General features: G+C 37.0%; 1 long non-coding RNA gene across 1 annotated transcript in view; it reads right to left on the bottom strand.

The window, feature by feature from the left end:
* Positions 1-5,860: 5,860 nt before the first annotated feature.
* LOC121494592 overlaps positions 5,861-18,529 on the bottom strand; it is a 36,076-nt gene continuing 23,407 nt past the window's right edge. The window contains exon 3 of the long non-coding RNA XR_005988825.1: positions 5,861-5,920. This is a non-coding gene — a long non-coding RNA (uncharacterized LOC121494592). The remainder of the gene's footprint in view (positions 5,921-18,529) is intronic.

Raw genomic sequence — 18,529 nt, 5'->3', positions numbered from 1 at the left:
AATGAGTACTTCCCCATTCTGTTATGAAGTGGGACAAATGTAAAGAATTTGAAACAGGCAATGAGGTATTAAGGAAGACTTTTACCCATCTCTGAAATCTGGTTCCAGAATTTTAATATGGAATGGTTTTCTCAGTGTTTGAGAGTGTAAGCTAAGAAAGCCTACAAATAAAGAACCTCAAATTGAAAGACATCATAGATTTTCATTAGTCCAACTCATTCTCAATGAGAAATGCCTTCCATAGCATTATTGACAAACGATCACTTGGGCTAGGTGTGGCTGCTTCCAGTGACATGGTCCTCAATACTAACCATTTTTCCTAGAGGAGCTGTGCTCTTTTCTGTACCTTTCCAAAGGACCAGAGCTGTGTGTGATTCCAATGTAAACTGACAATAAAAGAGACAAATTAGCATAACTGACTGTTTCAGTTATGAAGATTAAATAGCCTTTTATTGCAGATGTTTGCCAAGGAAAATGCTCCCCAGTGGAAGACTCTAAGCAGTTAAGATAGATTTGATGAGGGTTTTAATTGCTGTTATGCAACTGGTAATAGAAAGGTTTTATTAAATGTCATGCAAGAGTCAATCGATAGTTTAGAAGAGAAAAGCTTCTCTCTGATATAGACCTCAGGCTTTTCCAACAGTAGTTTATCAGCAGGGGCAGTTCCATCAGCAACCCCAAATATTTATCAAGTACCCAGTATGCATATGACAATATCATAAATGTTTCAGGGACTGTTGGGGATTAGAAAGAAAATAAGACCATGCTGTGGAGGATCTAATGATTTGAAGCAAGCAAAAAGCTACCGTGGAAACCAAAATAAATACAAATGTATGCATTTGTATGTACATGTGTATACATTCTACTCAAAAGCAATTCAATATGTAACCTCAAGAATCAGAATAAGAGATGTATTAAGATCAAATATGTACAAAAATAGCATTTTCTTTGCAAAATGGTGTACCATAAAGATTTTTGTTCATTTCTTTGTTTTCTTAGTAGCATAGTGGGAAAAAAAAACCTCAAACATTTGGCTGGACTGCAAAACAGTTGGGTCCTAATCTATCATTAACTACCTATACTAGGGGCACTTCCTTAACTTTCTGGGTTCTAGTGCTCATCTATAAAGCAGAGCTTTGGGTAAAGTTTTGAGGGCTTTTACTAACTTTAAGATCCATCATTTCCATGAAGCAGTAAGCAACCCCAGTTGTTTGCATCTAATAATTCATGTTATAAAATTATTCTACACAAGTTTTAGAAGTCCATTAATTGCTTAAAGTATATGCATACTAACATAAAATCATATTTTCTAGAATACACATATATTTAAAAACTAAAATAGGCAAATATATCATAGTTGGCATTACCCAGATCTCCAACTTCTGCAAGATTTTCTAAAACAATTTTAATCAAATTCAACATACTGTCAAGCTTATCTCTTCCTATTTGTGTCACACTACTGTAACTGTTCAATGAGCTATGTGGATAAGTAAAAAGTACATTACTTTCATAAAAGGCTGATCCTTCCTAAAACAGGTGGTAATAGAGCATGAATCTTCTTGTGCCATTCTGTAGTTTTGTCTTGTGATCTATCAGGACTCAGTCAGCAGCTTGACTTCTGAAAAGAAGTGCCTGAGACTGAAGGAGATTATTGGATTTAGGGTGGGAAGACCTGCATTACTGACCCTACATTTCTTTAGCTCTATGACTTGGGGGCATGGGTATCAACATTACTGAAAATAAAATAATCTACAGATTTCTATAGGGCAATTAATTATATATGTGTAGGTTATCACTTTTACAATTTTAAGTAAACATTCAGATTTTTTCCAGATATAAAAGGATTTTGGTGAGCTCTTATTCCATGGTAAGCATTATGCTAGGCATTCTTTCAAAGAACCTCTCATTTAATCCTTAAGGACGGCATTAAATTTTACATCCAGATTAAAGATTGAATTGATGTAGAATAATTTATGAGAATTTAGTGAATGTGAGAGCAATGGTGAGTGGTTAGTTTGGAGGAAGAGCCTGCTGTAGCTTCCCACTTTAAGTATTTGCCATGGATATCAATCTTTGAAATGAGTCACAGTTTAGTTTTCCAAAATACAGTAAGATGTCATTGTGTTCTTAGCCCATTCTCTAGCCTTCAAGATCTAGCATGTACCTAAAGGCCATCTACCAACAATTATGTTTATATAGGTTAGAGGGCTGTATTGGAGCCATCTTCTATGGAAAGGACATAGAACTGAAAGGAAATGCACAAAATAAATGAAGGAGACCCTACTGTGTGATTTTTGGATCAATTATTTAACCAATACAGTGTATTTCACCTTCACAGTATAGTGAACATGGTATTTCTTTTCTGAAAGATAAAATATCAATAAAAAAAAAAGCTTCAGGCTTGTCTACTATGTGTCAGGAACTTTATTAGAAACAAAGCAATTCATATAAAGTATTTTGTTTGTTCCCTTCTACCACTGTAAGGGGGGAGGATAACTAATTTCTTACCTTACAGCTAAAGGAACTAAGGCTTATGAATATTAAGTCATGCAGCTAGCAATATTGGAATTGAAATTTAAGTCTCCATTAAAATCTCAAACCCAAGATTATTTCTGGGAATGCTTTCAGGTTCCCATTGGGATGACTTGTCATCCATCCATGGAGTCGCTATCACTTTGGTTCTACTTTATAAGTAAGTAAGGAGTTGCCTAATTATCCCTTTAAAAGGACACCATACTGTTCCTCTCAACTATGTTGCTTTGTATAACTGCACATTTAGGATTTCATTGAAATTTGGCTTCAATTTGGTTTCCTATGTTAAAAAAAATTCCCCAAGAAAGGCCAACAGTCTGTTAGCAGCCTCAGGATATGTGGCAGATTAGATCATTTTTCTATTCTTCATGCCCTCCTTCTGTTAGAATTATACATTTATATGCTTTGCCATGTGACCTTGTGGTTATGCCCTCCCCTCCCCCCACCATGGCCTTGATGCTAAATTGGACCATAAAACTTTTTTAGCCAATGAAATGTGCAAGAAGTGTTAGTATGCCAGCTTCAGGCCAAGACCATTAAATGCATGGAATAGTCCCACTTGTCCTGTCATGCTCCTGCCTTTCATCCTAAAAAGAACATGCCTAGGTGTCTGCTGGTCCAAAGAAGGTGAGAGAAATGTGGAGCAGACCTGCACCCAACCTACAGCCTAAAGCAGAGCTGCACCTAGCCTAGCATACATCAATTGATCCACAGACTCAGAATAAATGGTTTTTAATGGAAACTACTAAATTTGGGGGTATATTAGCATTATCATTGCAATAGTTAAATAACAATGTCTACAAATTAATAGAGCCTCATTTAAAGGAAAGTTTTGGTAGGTAAGAAAGTAAAAAGAATAGGATGCTGGCCACCTTCTGGGAAAAGAGGTAGAGAAGAAGTCAGAGAATATGATTAGGTAGGAAAAAACACCAGAGAGCCCAAGATATGACAATGTGCACATTAAGGTCTTTGGACACTTGTGGGTAAGGGACCAGATACCTGTTGTGTGACTTAGTGCATGTATGGCTTCCTTGAGGCCTTTAATGACAAATGAAAAACCTCCTCTAGTATGAAAACAATTGAGAGTAACAGAGCCATTCAATTATTCAGGCAAGTCTATTCTTACACACTCTGGAACTGATAACTCACACTCTTAGTTCAGGGGCAAGAAGAATTTAATAGATTAGAGAACCTCTTGATTCAATCTCTTGCTCTGTAGCTAAAATTATGGTGCCGTTGGGTATAGCATGATGTCTGAAAATTATCTGTGATGAGTTTTATGTATAAAGAGAAGGTGCCAAAGGCGAGGAAAGTAGGGTTTTGTTTTTTTTTCCCCCTCTGAAATGACTTAATTTCTGTAGTGCTCTAATAAGCATGTTTTGCTTGATGGGCTGATGGCCGGCTGCATTATGTGTGTTTGTTTCTCTGCTGCTCTTCAGACCCACAATAGCACTTCAGATAATGGCCGTGGAATAATTGCCATTACACAGATGTTATTTGGTCAGATGCGCCCTTCTTTCTGCTTCGCAAACATCTGATCTCCACGACATCACACATTGTCATTCAGGTGGGAAGAAGCAGGATTCCTGAAGCTCCTCTCTTTCCAAAACACACTTCTTAAAATGATAATAAGTTGGTCTTCCTCTGGAAAAAAATAAAAGCCTTATGGAGAAAAATGAGTAGTCTGTTTACAAAATACTGGCTAAATTAATCATGGTTATCCACATCAAGAACTACCATACCCCATAAAATATGATAATGAAGGTCTATATTTACTGATTTGAACTTATATACATAATCTAATTGATTAGTGAAAGAGCTCATTGATAAGCAGCATATGTAGTATGATTCCATTTTAATTACACAAGTGCATATATATGTATATGGGTAGGATAGAATATAAACTAATATATATTCAAAGTCAAGAGCCTAAAAGGTGCCAAGATTTTATTTATGGTTGCATCCGAGTGATGGGAATATATTAGATTTAAACTTGTAACTTATACTTTTCTTTATCTTCTTTTTGTAATGAATACTACTTTCTATAACAAAAGAGTAAAAATATTTTATTTTCAAAAAGTAAACAAAAGGCTTGTCTAACTTTTTATGAAATTTCATGGGTATTTTTCCAATACAATATTTCATTATTCAAAGTAATGTAAATCTGCTATTTTTCTTCATTTTGACCAGAGTAGAGGTAAATTTTCATAAATGGACTAAGATGAATTGTAGAGCTTTGGAAAGGCTAGTAGGCACTTGCTGCTTAATGCAGATAGACACTGTAAAATTGCTTTGTCAGGTTAAATTCAAATACCTTTTCCTGGAAAGGTGAAAACACCGTCAATCATTCATTCAACAAACACATTCAACATCTAGAGCAGGGAACTGTCCTTTGTACTAGAGGAGAATAGAAGGTCCAAGGAATAGTAATAATAACATTCTATGTTTGCTTTCCAACATTCATTCCATGCATTATCACTTATGATCCTCATAGCATGAGATAAAACAGGCCAAAGAATGATCACTTTCCAAGCAAATGAAGTGAGGCTCAGGTAGACAAAAAAACTTGTGCACATTTGCACAGAACCACCTTCCTCCAGATTTTGCAGCCATGTCCCAGTTCCTTAGTCTAGTGCTCTTGGCATTCCAAACTTCATTAAAGAAATTAGAGTCTTTTTTAATTGTAATTTTAATTTTCTATCTAGGTATAGTTGCCTTGCCTTTTAAGGGCTATTGCTGTCTAAACAACTGGGACCAGTCATCTGGAATTAGATTACCCCTTCAACTGAATGACACTGGCACAAATTTGGCTGGTAATTAAAATTTTATGAATTAAGAGGATCTTGACAACAGGCTGAGAGTGGGTAGGTGAAGAGGGCAGAAACTAGGATGGTAGAGCTGAGCAGTGATCTCCTAGAAGCCAGTGGTGGCATGGGTGCCTTGGATTCTGTAATAACTATGTTTGCTGTTTCCCCAGTGTCTAGTCCATGCCAGGCATTCGTGTAAACTGGTCCAAGCAATCTCCTTCCCTTGGCCAGTTATCTGATTAGGAAGTAACAAGCAACCCAATTCTAAGGAGTAAGACTAGAGGGGAAATCTGGGAGACTTCTAATACATGTTTCTTTTACTTAAAAAGCAGACACAAAGAATAAATTGTCCTTAGTTGGGGGTTACATTGGCATATTCCAAACCAATCTGGAACCGCAGAGAGGAGGGGTATTCAGATCCATCTAGGGCTGTGTGTGACAATTCTGTGAACAGCAGGAAAATCTCTTCCCCCCTTGGACTTTTTGTATCATCTCTTCCCATCTTCTATTCCCCTTGTTTTTCTCATCGTCTCTCTCCTTCACCAAGGTGGATCCTTTTCTGGGGCTCATCTTCCTGACTGCTGGAGAGAGAACAAACAATTGAATTTACATCTGTCTGGCTCTGCTTTGAGATGGAGTTTGGCTGGATTGAGCATCTAACCAACAACCTTTCTTCTTCCCACTCATTCCCTGCCTTCCTTTCTGACTACTTCAGCTTCCATGTTGATGAGAAAATTAAAGCCTTAACTTTTAAATTTCTCAGCTTTATAACTTTTAGTTTCTGCAACTTTCATTTCCATTCCATTTCAACTACACAAAGCTGAATAAACTTACCACTCCACTTTGACTCTTGATATTTCAGAAATCCATGCTTCCAACCCAACTTTCTTATCAACCTCAAATTCTGAGGTTTTCCCTGATTCCCTCATGCCTCGGCTTCCTCTCAACTTTCCTGGATCCTCTAATGAACTCCAATTCAGCTATTTCAACATTATTTCATTGACTGCTTTACAACTTGCTGTTCTCTTGCTCTTCGTTTATATCCCCTCTGTCAGTCTCCCACCCTGGGTCACAATCATAATTCTGTCTCTCTACTCCTAGATTCTGAGCTACACTGGAGAAACTTAAATAACAACCAAATGAATCTGTCTGAAATGGATCTTACCTACCACATTCCCATAACAGCTGTTGCAAACATTTTCCCACATTTGTCAGGCATCTGATCTTACTCCTTCTTCTTAAAGCAAAGTTTCCTAAATGTTAATGGGCAAACAGATTTCCTGGGAAACCTTGTTAAAGTGAAATTTCAACATGTGTTGCTGAAATTACTGATTTGAAAACCATCCTTTTGAGTAGGAAGATCTTAGATTTTCTCCCCTTCTGCTTTCTCTGGAACTTCAGTCAAAAAAACTAGTTTTCTTTTGTCTTAAATCTTTTATCTCATCTCCACTATCTCTGTTTCCTAGGCCCATATCTCATCTCCACTATCTCTTTTTCTTAGGCCCACAAACATATTCACATCTAGCAAATAGACCTTTCACTAAGTCTACTATTCCTTAAGACAGCATTCCCCAAATTGCATCTTATGGAACAAAGTCTTTCAAGATATAGTATTTGATGCAAAAACTAGATTCTAGATCAAATACATTTGGAAATGCTAGGTTAAACATAGTTCAAACATTTTATAACAGTATTTTTTTTTAAGATTTTATTTATTTGAGAGATAGAGAGATAGAAGGAGGGAGGAAGATCACAGAAGGAGAGTAAAAAAGAGAGAAGCAGACCCTCCACTGAACAGAGAGCCCAACATGGAGCTCTATCCCAGGACCCTGAGATCATGACCTGAGCCAAAGACAGATGCTTAACCGACTGAACCACCCAGGTGCCCCTTTATAACAGTATTTGCTAGATGTATTTGCCTAAGCACAATGTCTGGAATTAGTTTAGTAAATACTATTTTAGAACTACTAACCCAATTATCCCCTCTCCAAACCATAGTTTGTGTGGATTGCCCCACATCCTTCAACAATCTTATTCAGTTAGTAAGCCCTTGTACTTTAGCTTTCACTCATTATTCAAATGAAACCAATCCTTCAAATAAAAGTATCTATTGATCACATTCCCTTTTACCACAAATTTTTAAAATATTTTTTAAAAATATTTTAAAAATTTTTTTATTTATTTATGATAGTCACAGAGAGAGAGAGAGAGAGAGGCAGAGACATAGGCAGAGGGAGAAGCAGGCTCCATGCACCGGGAGCCCGATATGGGATTCGATCCCGGGTCTCCAGGATCGCGCCCTGGGCCAAAGGCAGGCGCCAAACCGCTGCGCCACCCAGGGATCCCTACCAATTTTTAAATTACATATTCCTGTATGTTAAAAATGAATATGGGAGGAGTAAGAAGGAAAAATTACCCATAATCCCAAGACCCAGATATAATAATGGTTAACGTTTTACATATTTTCCAACTTTCTGTCCATACATGTATGTTTATGCAAATATACACAAACCCCATATATTATACAGTATATATACAGATATACATATATATGTTGCTGTGTGTATATACACATATATGTATAAGTGTGAGTAGGTTTTATTCATATACATATACACACTATGTGTCTGAATAGTATATATTGTATAACAAAGTAAACATTTTTTCTTTTAACATGTGCTGTCTCAACTTCTTTAATTTCTAGTTTTGAAAACTGCTATAGTAAGTGCTTGAAGTAGAAGGTGAGCTCCTGGGAGGGGGGAGGGGGCGGGGAAAGAGCTGCCTTCTATAATAGAGGGAGAGGTATTTTCACTTTCCTTGAGACTTTGGGATGGGTCATGGTGATGAGAAAGGAGAGAGAAGAATTGTGGAGAGTGTAAAACTGTGTGGTATGTGGTATTATATTCTCTCTTGAACTTTGAAACATCCAAGAATGCTTTGAGTAGCTTTTTTTTTTCTTAGGAATTGGTGGAGGAACTGAATTTCTTGTCTATATTCACATGGTACAGCCTTTAGCACATAGACAGAGAGAGACATGAAGACAAAATCTCCCATATAACATATGTGTATCTTGGGAAAGAGCTGAATATCCAGAAATATTAGAATTTAAGGTTTAAAGTTGAGATTATTTGTATACTTGAAAACAAAGGAATAGCCACCCTCAACAATGGGAAGATAGAGTATATATTTGAGTATTATATACCATGTATTGCATATTATTTTGCAAAAAAAAATGATAGCAAACATTTTAATTTGTTTTGTATTCTGAAAGCCAGGTTTTTAATTTTTTTAGTTGGAACAGCCATATATTTTTCAGCAACCCAGTTGTAATATGCCAGTGTAATTTTATGTGTTTTTATAAGTGGTTTTGATAAAAACTATTTAAAAAACTGACCATATCATATCAGTTTTAATGAGCTTGAATTTGGGACTTGACAGCAGTAGCACAGTAGTCTCACGTCTTGTAGTGATGCCTCAACACTAGAGTCCATCTCCCTCCACCTTCTTCCATGTTTCCAGCTTCATTTCTTCCCATTTGTCCCCTTCTTTCTTCCCTACTGTCCCTAATCTAAAGAGATTCCAAAGCTGCATAAACTATAAACTCTAGGTACACTCAAGTTCTTGGTAACTCCAAAATGGTAAAGCCTTTAAATACTTCTTGTGTTCTTGTTTGGAATGTCCCTCTCCTTAAGATCTGAGTCAACACTATCTGCTTGAGGAAGCCTTTCTTCAATCCCTCCAGGCAGAATGAATAGTTCAATTTTCTCAGCTTCCTCAGCATTTTATTTATATCTCTATTATAGCAGTTACCATGTTGCCTTTTAATTATTTGTTTACACGCTTTCCCTTGGCCTAGAGGTAGGAGGAGAGATGATTCAATATTATAAAATATGAACGCATTCTGAATCTACTTATGATTACTAATAACCATAATGCCAAAGCTAAGGTGACGATTATGATATGCTCATACATGTAGCAATAGTACTATGCCCCAACTAGTACACCTGCACAAATGTGTGTATGCTTTCTCTCTCTCTTTTGCTTTCTTCTTAGTTAATAGGGCGACACTTTAAGAGGGCCTGTTATGCCGAGCATTTGCCTTTCATGTGATATCTAGCACAGTGAATCTCAAACATCAACATGAATATAAACTACCTGAGTATTTTCTTAAAATGCAAATACTGATGCAGTAGATCTGGGATGAGTCCTGAAAATATGCATTTCTAAGAAGCTCCCAAACAATTCCAATATGACTGATCTGTAGGCTCTGGAAAACATTTCATTGCTGTGAGTTGAATGAGTGCTGAGACCTGGCAGAAAATTTATACATGAAGAGTTTATATCTCTAATGAAGTTTGGGTTCTAAAATCAGCCAACACTGTATACAATTAAAATTATCTTTGAAGTATCATGAGAAGTTGCCCTGGTGGAGAAAAGCACAATTTTCTCAGTAAGTTCCACATAATATCAGCTTGATGCTTCAGTGTTAGGCAACTGACAAAGGACCAGTGAAATGCATATAATAAACTGCTTCCATCAAGACTCTGCTCCCAGGCCTGACAACCCAACTTTCTTCTGTGTGTGGCTAATATTTAAAGCTAGAAAGATGAAGTTAAGAGATTTTCTACTGACTTATCTGTTGAAATTTGATAATACCTTGGTTGAGCATCATGTGAAGGAGTCAGTTTACATGTAGAGATCATGTTGTATAAAAATAAATGACTGATAAATAGGTCAATAAATGAATACATATTTTTAAGCACTAGAATTATAATGCTTGCTCTCTGAGAGGCATGTGAAAACCAAGATTGCTGTAGGAAACAGATGTTTAACTTCCCATTTCATGCCCTTTTTTGGGTATAGGCTCACTGAGTAGATTGGCAAGCAGGACTCACTCTAGGTTGATTGTTGTATTCCTCTCTTTCTATTTTTCACTGAAAGAATATAGTTAAATTGTGTAAATTATATATGCATATAGTTCCAAGGTTCTCATAATATCCGTCCCCAACACAAGTAAACTTTTTATGTATTCCTGCCATCTATAGATTGAGATCAAAAGTTCAGGATTTCTTAGACAGACAGCCTGTAAGTCAAGGCATATGGAAAGCCTGTCATAGAATATTGAATAACGTAATAATCGTATTTCTGCTGAAATCCATAAACCTGTCATTTTCAGTTCCCAATGATAAGCCAATATAAGAAAGTCTACATGATTTTTTCATAATTCCTTATCCTTTTTATGGACTATTTCCTGATAAAAGAACTGGATAGCTTTTCAATCTTTACTGTCATTTGGCTCCTGTCTCTCCTTAGAGTATAGTTGATCATGAGTATTCAGCAATTCTGGAATATTCATTTTGCATCTACAAATAACAGTGAAATGAAAGATTTTATGTCACTCTAATCAAACCCAATGAACTTTTTCAGGCATGTGATTAAAGACTAGACAATAATCGATTTTCCTATAATCTATTTTCACATTTATCTCTTGCTTTCCGTACTACCTGTATCACTCTACACAAATAAATAAAAGTTTTGAAAAGGAAAATATTTCTAAAATAAAATGCATGATTAGTCCCTCTTACTTCCCAATCTCAGAATCAGACTGGACCAACAACCTGCTTTTAATGCCTCTGAGCAAGCTAATCCTGCTCCTGGCTAAGGGTGCTCTGGGAGATGATTGAAAATATTAAGATATGAAAACACATTGGAACTATAATAAACAACTCAGCAATATGCCTTCTAAGGTGGACAGATTCTTGGTAGGCAGCCCTAATTATTGCAATCACTTTTAGGTGTTCCAATGCACTCAGCTGAATTATGCACCACACTGCTTCTGAATGACACAGCCATTTCTGACTCCATTAATATGGAAGATTTCAGCCAAATGCTCTTAAACGATAGCTTCTCTTTATTTGTAATTTCAGACTCTATTGATTTCCTTCTGTTCCCTTCATTATGATTTCAATTGATTACCTTGGCAACTGCAATAACAATGATTGCACTTGACACTGTCTGAGACTCTTGAGATGGTATTTGAATAGGAATGGTATAATTTGGGGGAAAGTGCCTGCAAGAACCTGTCATTAACAGTACACTTACACTTTACTTTTATTGACTTTCTTCTCTTTTGAGTAGGCCCTTGTCACAGACTTGGCTGTTAACAGGGCTACTATAGTAGTATAGATTTCTGTAGCTCTTCAGACGATAAAAGATTCTTATGAAACAGAATGGGGTGGGCTTATGTGTGTGTATACGCATATATGCATATATATTTATATTTATATGCACAACAAACATACACACGTGGATATATAAGTGTGTGTGTGTGTGTGTGTGTGTAGCTGTTGCCATTTTGCCAATGCTACCAGCTCTGTGACTTGCCATTCAGGTCAACATACCAGCTGGGATAGGCGTTTGTTGGGGATTGAACTTTTAGGACATCAGAGCTCAAATTAAAGACTCCAGCCAAGATTTGATAATGGATTCTGCACAATGTCTTTATTAGGCTTTTAAGAAAGAAGGAAACAAACAAGTTTGTTTTATGCCATTGTCACACGACAGAATTTAAAATTCAAAGGCTCAACTGTGGATTGCAAGCTGTGAATTTTATGCAAGCTTTTAGGTCTCCACTTTAGCTTAGCTGGCCCTTCCTTAAAGACTGTTTTCTCCATGAGATTCCTGGAGAATATCTGCTATGCAGCAAGAGGGCATCTATGGTCAGACTTAATGTTTCTTTCTTCCAGCACTGGTTTAATTAAGTAGCCATCCATTTATCCTGTTGATACTAACACAAGGTTTCTGGGACAGGAGGAGATATTTGCCAGGTTGTGGGGCTACACACCAATTTAGGAATACTAATTTTTGGCAGTTTCCTGCTGAGAGGCCATGTTCTATTCATTCTTGTTTGGAAAAGATGTAACATTCTGAGTCCTACGAAAATGTTTGGCTTATTTATACAAAGTTTGCCTGGCAGCCTTAACTGTGGTGGAAAGAATCATGAATTAGAGTTCCATAGCATGATTTCTAGGCTCATCTCTATCATGGACCAATTGTAGACCAATTCATAGCTTTAGACCTCAGTTTACTAACCTATAAAACAAAAGGATTGAATTTGATGATGTCTAAGGCCCTTCCTAAAAATATCTTTTAAAAATATTTGACAAAACAACTTGGTGAGCCAGCTTATTATATATGTGTCAATGAATTTAAATAGAGGAGGAAGTGCTTGGCATAAAATATGCTCAGTGTTTGCAGAATCTGCAAATTTGGAAACAAACAAACAAACAAATAAATAGCAAAGAGATTTCCTGAGTTCAAGCTATTTTCTTTTCCTCTTCAAAATCATTCATCCTTGCCCATCTGTGTAGCTCCATTGCCTCTGTTGGGCTGAAAGCTAATTAGATTTGATCAACTATTTCCTGTTTGGAAGATGCAAGATTCTAGCTACATCCTTATAATCAGTTTTTGGTTTGCTAAAACTAAAGGACTGGGCAAGGAAAGACTATGGCATTGCCAACTCCACATTGGAGAATAGTCAAATACACTTTTCAGGGTCACACAGCTAGATCAGTGAATGAGCTGAGGCTGAAATGACAAGTCTGAAGGAGGCACTGTAAAAGTCTGTTAGACAGCTATGTGTAGACTGTATATATCTCTTGTTATGGAAAAAGAGACAAGAGAGGAGAATGGAAAAAAGGACAGTGTCTAAAGAAAAAGGCAAAGGAAGAGGAAAAGGGGAGAAGGCAGACTCTGGGATAAGACTGATTATGTCAGATTCATTCAGCCACAGGTTCTCTTTTTTGTGAAGCCTGTTTTCTCACAGAACTGTGGATTCTCATTTGGTTTTGACATGGCCCATCCCTCATCACTGCCAGAAACAAAATCAGTGTCTTCTGGATGAAAAGTCTTCATGTTTACCATGTTTAAGGATGCCAATCATTATCAGCCTCAATATTCAGACCTACTTGTCAGTTGGTGATCATAATGCCACAGTTCTAAAAAGGTACCCGGAGTAAACAGTGGATGGATGACAGCTTAACTCCTTGACAACACTGAAGAGTCAAGGGAAAGCATAATTTTAATCACAGAAGCCAGATGTGAAAGGAGCTTCCCCTTTCTCTTTAAAAGCCCTGTTCATTTCTCATTGTCACCTAACACAGCCCCAAACGTGGGGATCTTGGCTGTTTAAGAAAGAGTTGGTGACAACCATCTTATATTGAAACACTGCAAGAAGATTAGGAGAAAAGAAAGAGATTCATGACCTTTGCAGCTTTTAGTAATTACTTCCTTTCTAAACTGAAAGGCCAACTTAAAATGGAGAAGACTACAGAACATAAGTAACTAGACTATACCAGCACATCCATGGATAATGTTATTAGTTTCACAGAGGTTTCATACACAATATCCTATTTGATTCTCACAAGAACAAGAAGCAGGTACTATTATTCCCTTATGCCAATGGGGAAATAGACTCAGTGTTTGGTAGAGTTTATGAAGATAGTAAGATGCAAAAGTTAGGAATTGAAAGCAAGTATTACATAATTAGAGTATTTTTCCCTTATAACACAGCTTCCTTATTGAAAATCAAGCCCTGTATTTAGAAAAACCCTATCTGGGAGATCATACCAGGGTAGAATGGGTATACTTGTGAATAGCTGAGTTGAGTGGCTTTGGTTTTTATTTTTGGATCTCAGGGGCTGTGATTGCTAGAAACAAGGCACAACATTCTTGGCACTACTTTCAAGACCCTACAGTAAAGTCTGAGATCTTTTTCCTGCTGTCAATGCCCCTGTGCCAGCGTAGCATAGCACCCAATGGCTAACAGATCTGGGAGACTGGCACAGAACTCTGGAATGAACAGATTTTCCTTGTCTTAGTGTCCCTTTGTAATGGCTGCTTGCTTCCTCATTCCACTGCCAGGGAATGTGTCCTTTCATGAGGGCATTTGAAGGAGATGCTTTTTTGTTTAGTGATTTTCTGCACCAGCAGTTTCCTCATTTAGAGGATGAAATGGATATACCTCACCTTGGGAAGTGATGTTCTAGAATCTGTTCCTTTTCTGTGAACGGCCAGGTGGCAGGGACACTGCAGACATGGGATAAAAGAGAATACTTCTTTGCAGAGGAGAAAAGGGTCTGGGTGAAGAGTGTCAAGTCCAGGGCATGGTTCTGGCCATCTTTTCCCAGAACTAGAATAAAATAACCAACTTGGCCTGCCAGGACTGTGGCAAAGAAACCCTATAGAATGCTTAGTCAGCAATGTGCTTTGTCCTAGGGATTTTTAAAATGCTTGTCAATAGGGCACCCTTGGTATTTATGAAAGTGCCACTTGAGTAAAAATTTAGTAAGATAGCTTAAGCTAGGACCATGATGAATATATTAGTGAAGATTTTGACAATTTAGGGACTAAATCTAAAGGGAAGCAACCACATGAGAGAAGCATAAACCTGAATTGAACTTCACTGGAACATGGGGATGATGGCATTGGATGAGTTATTAGGCATGATGTTGCACATAAAAAAATATACTCTTTTCAAGTGCATTGTACATTAAGATACTGCATGTTTTTGGGTTGAAAAGTTGACTTAGGCACAAGGTAGTTCTGGATTCAAATGCTAGCTCTGCGACTCACAAACTGTGTGGTCTAGGAAGAGTCATTTAACCTTTCTGAGCCCTAGTTTCTTTTTTAAAAAAAAAATATTTTATTTATTTATTCATGAGAGACAGAGAGAGGCAGACACATAGGCAGAAGGAGAAGCAGGTTCCTCACAGGGAGCCAGATGCAGGATTTGATCTCGGAACCCCAGGATCTTGCCCTGAGCCAAAGACAGATGCTCAATCAATCGCTGAGCCACCCATGCGTCCCTCTGAGCCCTAGTTTCTACAACTATACAATGGATATAATGGCACTAGTTTGTAAATATAGAAAGTACTTGACAAATGGCAGCTTTGTCATTATTGTTTAGTACGAAAAGGATTCAGTATGGGTTGCATTAGTATTACTTTTGTTGTTCTCTTTGGTCACTTATTCTACATACAATTCTAAAGTTCATCAGTTACTTATAAATATGCTCTTAATATAACTGATAATAGAGAACAAAATCAAGACATGGACTCCTTTCATTAGGGATACCAAAAGACAATGGCAGACTGTACCAGAGTTTGTAGTTACTTGGTTGATGATGTATGATTTGTATTTCATCTGATTGCCATCAGTTCCCTGATACTGAGGTTAATCTCTAGATTCTCAACTGCCATAGCATATATTACATGTTCTATAGTATTGAGCCCTTGTTCATGCAACATCTCCCATTTTTAAAAATTATTTTAAAAAGAAGATTTAGCCAAGAATCTATATGACATTATATAAGGTCATTCTGTCTTTTGTGATTTATTTTCAAATTGATGTTTGCTTCTACATTCATGTCAGGTCAGTCACATTTTTTTTTTTTTTTTTAGTCACATTCTTCATTAGTTTTTGCAAAAGCACAGATTTCTACTCATTAACAGTGGGGTTAAAATTAATGGTAATAAAACACTTTATATGGATTGTTTTTACCATTTATTGAGGATTTCTCTAAGCACTTTAAACATATTAACTTATTAATTCTCACAGCAGTGGACATTCCATTATTAGCATTAATATACTGATAAATAGTACCATTTTGGGCCAGAGCTAGAGAGGTCTCTGTCTCGGGCTCTGTGTTTTAGTGGGCCCTGCTTTAGCCCTTCTCTAGTTGTGCCTCTCCTCATGGATAGAAATGGGACCAAGGAGACATGCCTAACTGGATGGTCTAGGGATGGCAGTCCCAGAAGGAACTCACACTCAGGGGACAGAGTCACGTAAACATTTTATCCACGTTGTAAAGAAAGGGCTTGGTGGAAGAAAGAAGTATGTGTTACTGACTAGCATCCTAGTGTCATCATGTTCTCATATATATGATGTTCTGAGAATTCTAAACACTCATTTTGTCTACCTAGGTTAATATAACATATAACAATGTGCTGGCTTGATTTATGACCTTAAATGGGCATATAGTATAGACTTCCTTTTGTATTCTTTCTCCTGGCAGCACAAATGTTAGAGTTACGTCTATACATGGGGAAATCAAAGCATGTAAAAGTCAAATGATTTGTTCAATGTCACAAAGCAAGAAAGGGGCAGAGCTGTTATTTGAATACAAGCATTCTGGCTCCAGAATCTGTGTCCTCACATTACGCTATTATTGCATTGAGTTTAAAGAATCTGCCAATAAAATATTGGCAAGCCCTCTCACCCTCATGTCTTATCACCCTTAAGCAATGATCCTTCAAGAAGATCCAAGATTTCTGTACTATTGAAGGAGATACAGGATGGCAGCCTATACAACCATTGTTGTACTGCATTCACAGAGACCCACCATTCCCTTGAACTGATTCAGGGGGCAGTGGGGAGCAAGGGATAGGCAAAGACATAGGCTGAACTAAGCAGTGAAGGAAACAATTTCAGCCATCAAAGAAATGAAGATATTGGGTAAAATTTGGCTGAGAGAAAATTAAGAATTCCATTACAAAAAAGAAAAGGTTAAAAAGCACTGGTATGGTAGGATGAACTTGGGTTTTGCAGTCAGGCCTGTATTCAAATCTTGGTTTTTCTATTTATTTGCTGAATAAATTGAAGTTGTTCAAGCTTATCAGACCTTTGTTCTGTCATAAAAATGGAGAGGATAGAAATCCCATGTAAATTATAGAAGTTCATGTAAAATTATTAGCTCAGGAACTCACACAAAGAAGGCATTCCAATAGTGGTTCTATAAATAATAATAGAAATATCGGCAGGAGTAAAACTAAAGGTAGAAATCATAATAATGATAGTAGCCAATGTTCATATGAGTTTACTACATGCCAGACACTCTGATAAGCACTTTATGTATTTTAGCTCCCTTGCCCTCATAAGAAAACAATGAGAGACTTCCCTTTACAAATGAGGAAACTGAGGCATCAGAAGGCTACATAACTTGCCCAAAGTCATTGGGATGATAAAGTGGTAGAGACAAGATTCTAAACCATGGGTCAACAAACTTTGACTGTAAAGGATCAGATAGAAAGTATTTTAGGATTTGTGGACCAGAGGATCTCTATCAGAGCTATAGCACTTTGTCCTTGTATTGTGAAAGCAGCCACAAATCATATAGAAACAAATGAACATGACTGTGTTCCAATAAAACTTTTTTGATAAACACTGAAATTAGAATTTTATATATTTCACATGTCATCAAATGTGAAATATATAAAAAAAAAATCAGAACTATTGTTCTGATTTTTCCCATCAGATTGTAGGCCATACAAAAATTGGTGGTGGGTAGATTTGGCCCACTGCCAATACTTTGCTATCTTCTGTTCTAAACAAACAGGCTCAGAGCATGGACACTTCCATTCCCTGTCTAAAGGAGTTTAACATATTTACTGTCTAGCTATAGAATCTGCAACAAAAAGGATCAGAAGGGACAATTGGGTTGTTCCTAGATAGCTGAAATCTCGTTTTTAGGATAGATATGCTATTTGGCTTCAAGAGATCCTTTAATAGACATGTTGTTTATGCAAGAGTAAGGCATACATTTGATTGGAGAAGAACTAATTCCTTTGGGTAGCAATATTCTCCTTGGGTGAGCATGATGTTTGTTAAATTAAGATTTTCCCTAATCCACATCTTGGGCCTCTGAGATGCAGACGTGGGCTTTGGGGGAAGCAGGAAGGAACATTATGATGGGAGGGAAATAACTTACTTCTGAGAGAGGAGCTTTAGAAGAGTCCTGGATCCAATGAAAGAGACAACCAGAAAGAACCACTATTTTGAAAGAATATGGAAGGAGCTGAAGAAATTGATGCCTGAAAGCCCATTTAAAGCTATCTCTAGTTTTGTGAGGTAGTCAGATTTCTCAGCCAAGGTAAGTAATACAATTAGCCCACCTTGTATTGCAGAGGCCAAGATGAGAAGGGAGATAATAGGTATCTTTTAGGTCTGAGTAAGCAGTTGATCAGCAACAAAAAAACAAAGAAATGGAAAAGTGTACTAATACTTTGATTTTTTACTGATGTGCTATCAAGCATAAACATTCTGCTCACCATAAAAGAGATAAGAAGAAGAATGATGATGGGTTTACGTAATATAGACAGAATTTCATCGATAAAAAGCTCATAGTTTGAAGA

This window comes from Vulpes lagopus, chromosome 7 (genome assembly GCF_018345385.1).
Source record: "Vulpes lagopus strain Blue_001 chromosome 7, ASM1834538v1, whole genome shotgun sequence".
NCBI lineage: Eukaryota > Metazoa > Chordata > Mammalia > Carnivora > Canidae > Vulpes > Vulpes lagopus.
Note: the sequence above shows the minus strand (reverse complement) of the source record. Positions and strands in the feature narration are given on the sequence as shown.